A 10,477-nucleotide genomic window follows, 5' to 3' on the forward strand; every position below is an offset into this window, starting at 1 on the left:
ACTGTGATACTCGCCACCTTCTGCAGCTAGGAGTTGTAGGACGGTGGAATGGATCACAGTGCATCATGGGTGTGGGCTCAACATTCCATGATGCAGTTCTTTCCGTCCTAGCATTCCATGGGCTTGCAGCTGCCTTTTGTGGCATTTTCAATGACTCCTATTTACTGTGTGCCCACCATATCTGTCTGAAAGGATGGATCCCGCATTGCTCTCTACTGTTATGGTCACAGGTATGAGCACATTGTGGATGATCATGCAAGTATATCATGAGTTCCGAATCCAAACAGGAATCCGAGGTGCCTGACCTGCTGTGTGCCATGGAAAGAAACAACACCAGATTACTTTTGGTATTTATGGAGCAGCTGAACACAGTGGACTGTCACTTTTGGCTACAGGAAACAAGCACTGAGTGGTGGGATCACATCCTTATGCAGGTCTGGGATGATGAGCAGTGGCTGCAGAACTTTTGGATGTGGAAAGCCACCTTCTAGGAACTGTGTGGAGCTTGCCTCAGCACTGCGGAGCAAAGACACCAAAATGAGAGCTGCCCTCTCGGTGAAAAAGTGCATGGCAATTGCTGTGTGGAAGCTGACAAATCCGGACTGCTACTGCTGAGTTGCGAATCAGTTTTGAGTCAGGAAGTCAACTAATGGAGCTGCATGAATACAAGTGTGCAGGGTCATAAATCGCATCCTGCTATAAAGGACTGTGATTCTTGGCAATATGCATGAAATAGTGGATGGTTTTGCAGAAATGGGATTCCTAACTGCATCGGGGCGATAGATGGCATGCATATTCCAATTTTGGTCCTGGATCATCTTGTGACGGAGTACATCAATAGAAAGGGGTAATTCTCTATGGTATTGTAGGTGCTTGTGGATCACCATGAGCATTTCACTGACGTCAATGCAGGGTGGTCCAGGAAGGTGCATGACACATGCATCTTCAGGAACACTGGCCTGTACCGAAAACTCCAAGCAGGGACTTTCTTTCCAGACCAGAAGATTCCAGTAGGGGATGTTGAAATGCCCATAGTGATCCTGGGAGACCCAGTTCCCTTGCTTATGAAGCCTTACACAGGAAACCTGGACAACAGCAAGGAGTGCTTCAACAGTCAGCTGAGCAAGTGCATAGTGACCATAGATGTGCCTTTGACAGATTAAAAGCACACTAGCGCTGCCTTTATGGCTGGTTACAACTAAATGAGGAAAATATTCCTATGTCATAGCAGCCTGCTGCAAGCTGCATAATATTTGTGAGGCTAAGAGTGAGACGTTTCCCCTGCGGTGGAGTGTGGAGGTGGATCACCTGGCTGCTGAATTTGAGCAGCCAGATACCATGGCTATTGGAGGGGCACAATGCGGAGGGAAGGGGGGCTATTCGAACCAGGGAGGGTTTGAGGCAACATTTTGATAATGAGCATTAGTAATGTGTCTTTCTATATTGCACTTTGCCATGCTTTGTTAACTTGCCGCCTTGCGTGAAAATTGTGATGATTCCTGACTGGGATTTGTAGTCAGCAAATGATGAAATTGCCCCTATGTACTACTACCAGCAGCAACCACCACATGTAGGAGACAAATAAAGATTACTTATCTTCATTAAATATCAGTTGAATACCAATGCAGTACAGATGGCAGTTCCTGCTCTTTACTGTGCTCTCTCTTGTCTCAGTATCAGCTTGATTTCTCATCTCCTGGCATGGGTATTTTGATGTTGGGCCCTCGGGAAATAAGATGTTAGCAACACATCAGTAGGAGCCCCTCTGGGCGCCCTACTGCCATCTGGGACTTTAAAACAGCCCTCTCTGTCTCATCCACCACTTCCTCAGAAATAAGGGACTCAACTGCAACACTCATCTATTTCATAAAACTGGAACTGTCACATGCACCCTGAAATGAGCCCTTCTCTCCAGGTCATAGTTCACTGAGATCATTTGCATCAGCATCTGACAGGATGACTTGCACTACATCCTCTGGGTTCAAAAGGTAGCCCCTGCAGTCACAGCAGACAAGACGGATTGATATTTCTCTTATGCAGCTTGCTGTATTTGAACTAGCAGAAATATCAGGTTGTGAAGGTGATGCTATCCTGATGATGATGTTAGAAGTGGCCCCTTGTATCTGCCTAGAGTCTAAAGGTGTTGGAAGACAAATTCCCTCCATCCTCTACTGCTTTGACTATTTTTCTTCATTGTGTGCTGATGACTAATACAAGAAGTTAGCATATCTTATATGGGAAGCTATTTAACACAGCGCAGGGACAGAATCTGGCCACAGAGGCAATTAAACAAGCCAGGCAATGATCTGACTGCACTGTTTGCAGATAAGACTCGACCCACACACGCAGTAAATGTAACGAGAAAATTAAATTTAAACCTTGCACCTAGCCAATAAGTCATACAATAGCCTGCCTTTTATTGTGGAAGCATGGGTAGTAATTCCATAGCTGAGGTTGCATTGATTTCTACTTAAACAGGATTTCAGTCTCTCTATTTCATACTTTAATTATTGAATTTAGTCTCCAAATTTGTCACAAGTCACCAGTGGACAACTGAATTTTCTGCATAAAAACTTGCTGTGTTGCTAGCAAAAGCATTTTAAAATCTCTTACTTAAATTTACGCCAGAGTGTCTCACCTATTGTTGCTCCTCTGTGACCTCTATAATGTGTTTTTTGGGGGAAATCTCAAATTGACATTTGGCCCACTTGTTTCTTTTTTGTTCAGATTTATGTTACATTCATTAACATTCTTGTATTCCAAGGAAAGCCAACGGAAACATCAAGTACAGAACTACGCCTTCTCTCTTTCAATCCACAGTGAAAACTCCATGGACTTTTAGTCATTGACTCACCACTACATGCACTTAGTTTACCTCACATTAATGTGCTGTGAGCAAGTTAAGGAAGCAGCAGAGATGTTGCAGTTGATGTTGTTATGTAACATACTGTCAAAATGAGCAGCTTTCTCCCAGGGGCGGCTCTAGATATTTTGCCGCCCCAAGCATGGCAGGCAGGCTGCCTTAGGCGGCTTGACTGCAGGAGGTCCCCAGTCCCGCGGATTCGGCGGCACGCCTGCGGGAGGTCCTCTGAAGCCGCGGGACCAGCGGACCCTCTGCGGACATGCCACCAAAGGCAACCTGCCTGCTGCCCTCACGGCGACCGGCAGAGCGCCCCCCCAGGCACGCACTTGGCGTGTTGGTGCCTGGAGCCGCCCCTGCTTTCTCCACAGGATAGGAAAATATGTCCTCAGTCAAATGCCATTTACTTTACTTAATGAGGTCACCATGGGTAGAAATGCATACAGACACCTTCCCTGTTCCCAAACGGGATGTGTTCAGCGGTTTTAGCAGCACACCAAGAGCTGGGAGAGATTTATTCATGAGGCTAGATTAAAAGAATTAAATGGGTATAGCATAGCTGCAAGCCAATGAAGTGGGGGGAGGGGCAGGGAGGCATGAAATCTGCCTACAAATATCAAAAGTGTGATATTAAGGAGATGAAGGGTGTTATTTGGGAATGCTCTGGGGGAAATAGCTGTAAATATTAGGAATGAAACTGAGAAAGGGGAAGTTACAGCTGGAAAGTAAGAATTATTTGCCTAACATAAAGATAAATTACACTATAGTAACCTCCTAAGGGAAGTAGCAGAAGCCCCTTTGCTAGAGTTTCACATTCAGGCTTAGGTAAGGCACTGGGGGGTGTTCTATAGGGAACAATGCTTCACTGACCAGTTGAATGGGCAGAAGGAACTAATATTAATACAATTAGAGTTTGAGATGGCGTAACCCATGTGCCTAACAGGGAGATATCTCTTTAAAAGACCCATTGGGGGGAAGGTAGAAGTGAGTTGTCTGGGTCATTGTTGCTAGGCAGATTTAGCACTCCACACCCAGCTTCTGGAATTGGGTGTGGTAGTTTTGGGTATGATCTAACAGGTTCCCTATTTTCTCTAATTGCCTCCCATGAGGGTAAGCAGTCAGGACAGCTGCTTTATGAAGGGCTATCTGCCTTGTGTGAGTTGGAAGAAGCTGAGCTCTGGAGCAGAAAGTATTTCCTAACTCTGAAGCATTTTGCATCAGATTGGTGATATTGTTAACCTTCTAACAGGGAAGCTTGAGCAATGTTAATTATAGCAAGGGGAAACTGGGAGGGGGAAAATAATTTATTCTATTTTAATTGTATGCTTTGAATGTTTTTGTTAAATGGTCTCAACTAGTATGATTCACCAACTTTTCTTTAAATGTAGTAATTTGTTATTCTCAATTTTGTATTTTCTTGTAAGTGTGGTTTTTTTTAAATCTATACACCTAACTCAGTGATCTGGTTAATCAGATGGGTGATTGGCTAACAGTGATTTCAGCAGAGGAAGAGTCTGTATGGATTCCAACAAGCAAATGGAGGGAAGATGTTTTAGACTCAGCAAACCCTATAGATTTGGTGATCAAAGATTCTAACTGAGACTTAGGTGAACTCAACCTAAGCTTTTGGGAACTCTCAGTATCTTCTCACTGTGTTTCTGTGAGGACTGAACTGTTCAAATTTTAATTTTTCTTTATATTTGTGAAGATAATATCTGTGGATTATAAAATAACCATGTTCTGCTGTAAAAAAATGGATTTGTTCCTTTATTGTAAGATTTTTATAAAGTTATTTTAATTAAATTCATTCTTTAGTTCCTTTTGGGACTTGAATGTGGGGAGGTATTTTTAGGCACTGGAGAAAGGCAATGAAGTAAACTCCATCCCACCCAAAGGTTACACTGGGATGAGGTTAGCAAGTGAGACCAGGGAAACACTGAGGCCAAGGCAAGGCAGTTGTATTTGAAGGGATTACAGACCATTATTGGTGCCAAAACTTGAACACTCTTGCTGATATTCTACAGAACCAGAGAAACTGGAATCTTCTAAAGCTTTGGAATTTTTACTCCTTTCTTGGCAGCCTTTTCTAAGTTTACTGTGACTGATTTAAAAAAAATTGATCCTAGTCTCTGAGCAGCATTAGACTGTGAACCTTCACACCACCTGAGGATCAGGCCCACTACCTCTCAGCAGTCCGACACAGGCCTCATGACCTACAGTACTTCTCTCCCAGAGAATGAGAGGTATCTCCTTCACCATTCATTCAACTCACCAGAGGAGTCTGATATTTTGTATCTGCTCTCAGCCAGAGTCCACTGCCTGGGGGAGGGATCACTCAGTGGTTTGAGTATTGCCCTACTGAAGCCAGGGTTGTGAGTTCAATCCTTAAGGGGGCCACCTAGGGTTCTGGGGCAAAATCAGTACATGATCCTGCTAGTGAAGACAGGGGGCTGGACTTGATGACCTTTCTAGGTTCCTTCCAGCTCCATGAGATAAGTATATCTCCATATATAGAATAGGGGAAAGGCCAAAAAATTCAGTCTGAACAATTAAAAATTGTTACTGAATGATCCAGGATGTGATGAACAATGTGCTATGTGTGGCCCATCTTCACAGGTACTCTGTCAGTGTGGTAGATTTAAATAAAGGGAGAATTGATGCTCCTCATTTAAGAAAATGGGAACAAGACTATCCATGCCCCTTTAAGGGCTCAGTTGCAGCTCTGTCATGAGCCTAGATTAAAGGACTGCAAGTTGGCACAAACATCTGTTTTCCCTTGCCTCTGTCTCTAAACTTCTCCTTCCCTCTATTATTTATCTACCTTTGTTAACCCTAAAGGCATTTGGGGATATGCAGTTTGCATTAGATAGAACATTAAGAGTTGATAGTAAAAATAATCCAATCTCTCGCCTTTTTTTTCCTTTTGATTTTTCCAGGCAGAAATAACCTGTATGGTTTCATAAGGTGACTTTTAGCCTAAACTATGTTTACTTGGTTTAGTTTTACAGCTCTGAAAAACAAGAGGTTTTTAATGGCTAGGCTGACCACATCTTAATTATTGCAATCCAAGTGCCACCCCGAGTCCTACAAAAAGTGGAAACTTGGTCAAATTACAAAGGAGGAATGTAAATGAATAACACAAGTATGTAGGAACAGAATTAGAAAGGCCAAAACACAAAATGAGATTAAACTAGCTACAGGCATAAAGGGTAACAAGAAAACATTCTACAAATACATTAGAAGCAAGAGGAAGACCAAGGACATGGGAGGCCTGTTACTCAATGGGGGAGGATAACAGAAAATGTACTAAATGCAGAAATACTAAATGACTTTTTTGTTTGTTTTCACCAAAAAGGTTAGTAATGATTGGATGTCTAACATAGTGATTGCCAGTGAAAATGAGGTAGGAACAGAGGCTAAAATAGGGAAAGAACAAGTTAGAGGTTTTCAAGTCACCAAGACCTCATGAAATACATCCTAGAATACTCAAGTCACTCACTGAGGAGATATCGGAGCCATTCATAATTATCTTCAAAAAGTCATGGAGACGGGAGAGATTCCAGAGGATTAGAAAAAGGCAAATATAGTACCAATCTATAAAAAGGGGAATAAGAACAACCCCAGGAATTACAGACAAGTCATCTTAACTTCAGTACCTAGAAAGATAATGGAGCAAATAATTAAGCAATCAATTTACAAACATCTAGAAAATAATAAGGTGATAAGTAATAGCATGGATTTGTCAAGAACAAATTATGTCAAACCAACCTAATAGCTTTCTTTGACAGGGTAACAAGCCTTGTGGATAGGGGAAGACAGCAGTAGATATGGTACATCTTGACTTCTGATATTGTCTTGCAAGGAGGAGGGAGAGATATTGTTCTCATTAACCTCTGAGGATAGGACAAGAAGCAATGGATTTAAATTGCAGCGAGGGCAGGTCAGGTTGGACACTGGGAAAAAATTCCTAACTGTCAGGGTGGTTAAGCACTGGAATAAATTGCCTAGGGTGGTTGTGGAATCTCTGTCATTGGAGATTTTTAAGAGCAGGTTAGACAAACACCTGTCAGGGATGATCTAGATAATACTTAGTCCTGCCAAGAGCACAGGGGACCGGACTAGATGACCTCTTGAGGTCCTTTCCAGTCCTACAATTCTATAGCCAGGTCCTGGGCTAATTAAATGCCCTCTTTTCACTTGTCTTGTTTATCTTCAATAAATCTGGTTAACAGTGGCACCTAGTCTTAAGTAGATGTATGGGGAGGGGAGTATATTAATAAAAATATAATTAATCAATACCCATGTAATATGTTTTCTCCCCATGTGTTTGGGCACAAACAATGGCAACTTATTTCATACCTACTGTAATTCAGAATCAGTTCCTTGCTACACAGTGTCCATAGCTCTGTGTTTAAATATTCCTTAAGGAGCTAGAGCTGAAAGATTGTGCCCATATTACAAAATGGATACAAAATTAAATTACTCAATCTCGTTGGCTTTGAGGATAATTGTTTTTGGTTTATTTTAAACAGCAATCCACTCCTCCTAGTAAAACATCACATATAACTAAAATGTTGATCCTTTTACGAATGTTGTCAACAACACAGCTGAATAAGCAAACAGAGTCTGGATCCAAATTTACCACCTTATGCCTGGGGGAAGAGGGTAGGATAACAATGGTCAAGTATACAGATACCAAGAATAATATAATTTATTTATGAGAATCCAAAGGGGGTATAACTGGAAGTAATGACCAAAATCAGCAACAGAAAATTGAAGGTAGATATCTGGTTCTGTATTCAATCAGCTGCCACTGGGGGGTGGGGGGAACCACTCACACTTTGGATCCTTTTATTAAAGGGTTAGATAGTTTCAGTTTTCACTGCCACCAAATTGACCCTTAATTTAATTGTGTTAAATACTTCAGGGTTAAATATAGCCCCCTTGGAATTTCTCTTTGAATAATGAATAGTGTTTTGTTGAAGGAAGTCATTTTAGATGCTATCCTTTCCTTTATGATGTCTGTATAGTTGTCTGAACTAAAGCAATCTCCACAAGGTAAAGGAAAATAGATAAAGTGTATTTACAGAGTTTAACGCTATTACTGGACTACAGTGCCTACAAGGACAAAACATAGAAACTTGAAACTGGTTGGGAAAATACAGGCCTGGAAGGGACCTTGAGAAGTCATTTAGTTCAGCTCCCCCTGTGCTGAGGCAGGACCAAGTAAACCTAAAAAATCCCGAACAGGCATTTGTCCAACCAGTTCTTTAAAATCTCCAATGATGGAGATTCCACAACTTCCCTTAGAAGCCTATTCCAGAGCTTAACTATTCTTATAGTTAGAAAGTTTTTCCTAATATCTAACCTAAATTTCTCTTGCTGCAGATTAAGCCCATTACTTCTTGTCCTACCTTCAGTGGACATGAAGAGTAATTGATCACAGTCCTCTTTCTAACAGCCCTTATCAGATTCCCCCCATCAGTCTTCTTTTCTCAAGACTAAATATGCCCATTTAAAAAAACTTTCCCTCATAGGTCAGGTATAGCCATAGCAACATAAAACAATAATACATCTATGAAAAGACCCAACACATGCTAATATCAAAATAAACTTACATGGAGCTAGAAGTCTTAGCTATTTTCTTAGGGCTAGACTCTAATGACCTTACTCACACTTATTAATATCTTACTTGGTGAGTAGTCCCATTGATTTAGGTGGGATAATTTGAGGAGCAAAGTGACCCTTGACAGGAGTAAGGGTGGCAGATGTGGCCCTCTTTTTAAGATCCTTGGGTTATTTTACTCTCAGTTCTTGGACTAGAAACCTAAAGATGATGGGCCAGATCCTCAGCAGGTGTAAATCAGTATAGCTCTGATTTCAATGTACACCTCCTGAGGATCTGGGGTGCACTACCTGTCAGCAATCCAACACAGGCCTCTGGCCTACCTTTCATCCTCTGAGAGGGACAACTGAGCTGTACTTGAGGTCAAGTACTGTACCCAGTAAGCCATTTATTCCACTCACCTGAGGAGTCAGAGTGTATTGGAAACTCCTTTATTGGTCTTTATTTTTATATCTAAACTAAGTATTTTCCCAAGCATTTCACAGCAATGTGCCTTTAGACAGGATTCAGAGCTGGGAGAAACAGCTATTTTCCAAATGACTAGCTGTTCAGTTAAGCTTATCGTATTTTTAAAACCGCTCAGACACATTAATATACCTCAAACCATAATATCACATGGATGGCACAATTTAAATCACAACATCATTAAGAAACAGAATTAATGTATGAATGATAGTCTCCTGCCACCATTAGGGGTTCCTTAAATCAGTTGAAGGGAATGTGGTGGGTTTGAGGATGAAGTATTAGAAGTTCCTGAAATGAGCTGGGAGATGATAGCTCTGGGTTGCAGAGATGTGCAAGGTGCCAAATGTGAGTGGGCAAGTTATTGGGGTACACAGTCCCATCCCCAATCACTCAAAATACTGCCCCAAAACTTTTAGGGACTAATTCTGCCCTGCTTTGTATCTTGGGCAGTCAGTTACACTTGAGCAAAATTGGTGTAAATGCAATTGTCCTGATTTGGTAATCTTTTATACTTTCTTTGCATTCATTTTGCAGAGGTGTAAATGACTCTACAAGGTACAAGGCAGTGAGGAATAAAGCCCAGGGAATGTCTGCTTAAAAGTATAGGAATCCTTGATCTATATAAGGACATAGATCATTGAAAATTTTGATCATATAGCACCACAAACCCTCAAATTGAACAGTAGGTAGGTAGGATTAGGGGATTTCCAAGGCTATGGAATGCAGTCTTGATATTTTGTCAGGTGTGTGACAAAGAGGCAGTTTAGCAAACTGGGAAAAGAGAGGCAAATTAAAGACATGGGCATTTCAGCATCTCTTTTGCCGTCTAAGATGTTTCCTTAATTATTTATGACTTGAAAGGTTAACATGCTTAATGGTTTTGTGGTTAATGAATAAAGAAGCTTATGTCATAATCCTTCACTGGGAGGTTAGCATTGTCTGATAAACTGTAACAATCGCAAATTCAGACTTTAGTCTAAGAAAAAAACTCTGCTGTGTGAATGCTATGGTAACATGACTGTCTCCAAGATCAAAATGTTTAGAAACATGCATGGCAGAGGTTGGCATTTAAATGTATCGGGGAAAATGTGTTTCGGTTTTGGGTTTTTTTTTTTGGCGCAGTGGGAGCTCCTCTGGGAACACAAAGCATTTTAAAAAGGAGTCTGCTACTTGATCCCACTACTTCTGCATGCCCAGGGGATGGGATGGGCAAAGGGCCAGGTCTGGTTTGGGTTGAGAACTCTTGTGGGATTTTCAGATGCATGCACTGGTCCCAACATGCACAATAAGGTACCTCTGAAACAATTGTGCCGCAGCCCTGACTAACTCAGTATGTACAAACAGCCACTCTCTGTCCCTTTCCCAAGCCACTCCTACAACCAGACAGACAAGACACAGGGATAACAAACGTAAAACTTGGGGGGGGGGTAAAGGGGGAAGTTGGAAACTTTCCCACAGAGGTTTGTCTGCAAAACAAATACTTACAAAATTACTTAGTGGACAAACTGAAAGACACAAGCACACAT

This window comes from Mauremys reevesii, linkage group 4 (assembly GCF_016161935.1).
Source record: "Mauremys reevesii isolate NIE-2019 linkage group 4, ASM1616193v1, whole genome shotgun sequence".
Taxonomy (NCBI): domain Eukaryota; kingdom Metazoa; phylum Chordata; order Testudines; family Geoemydidae; genus Mauremys; species Mauremys reevesii.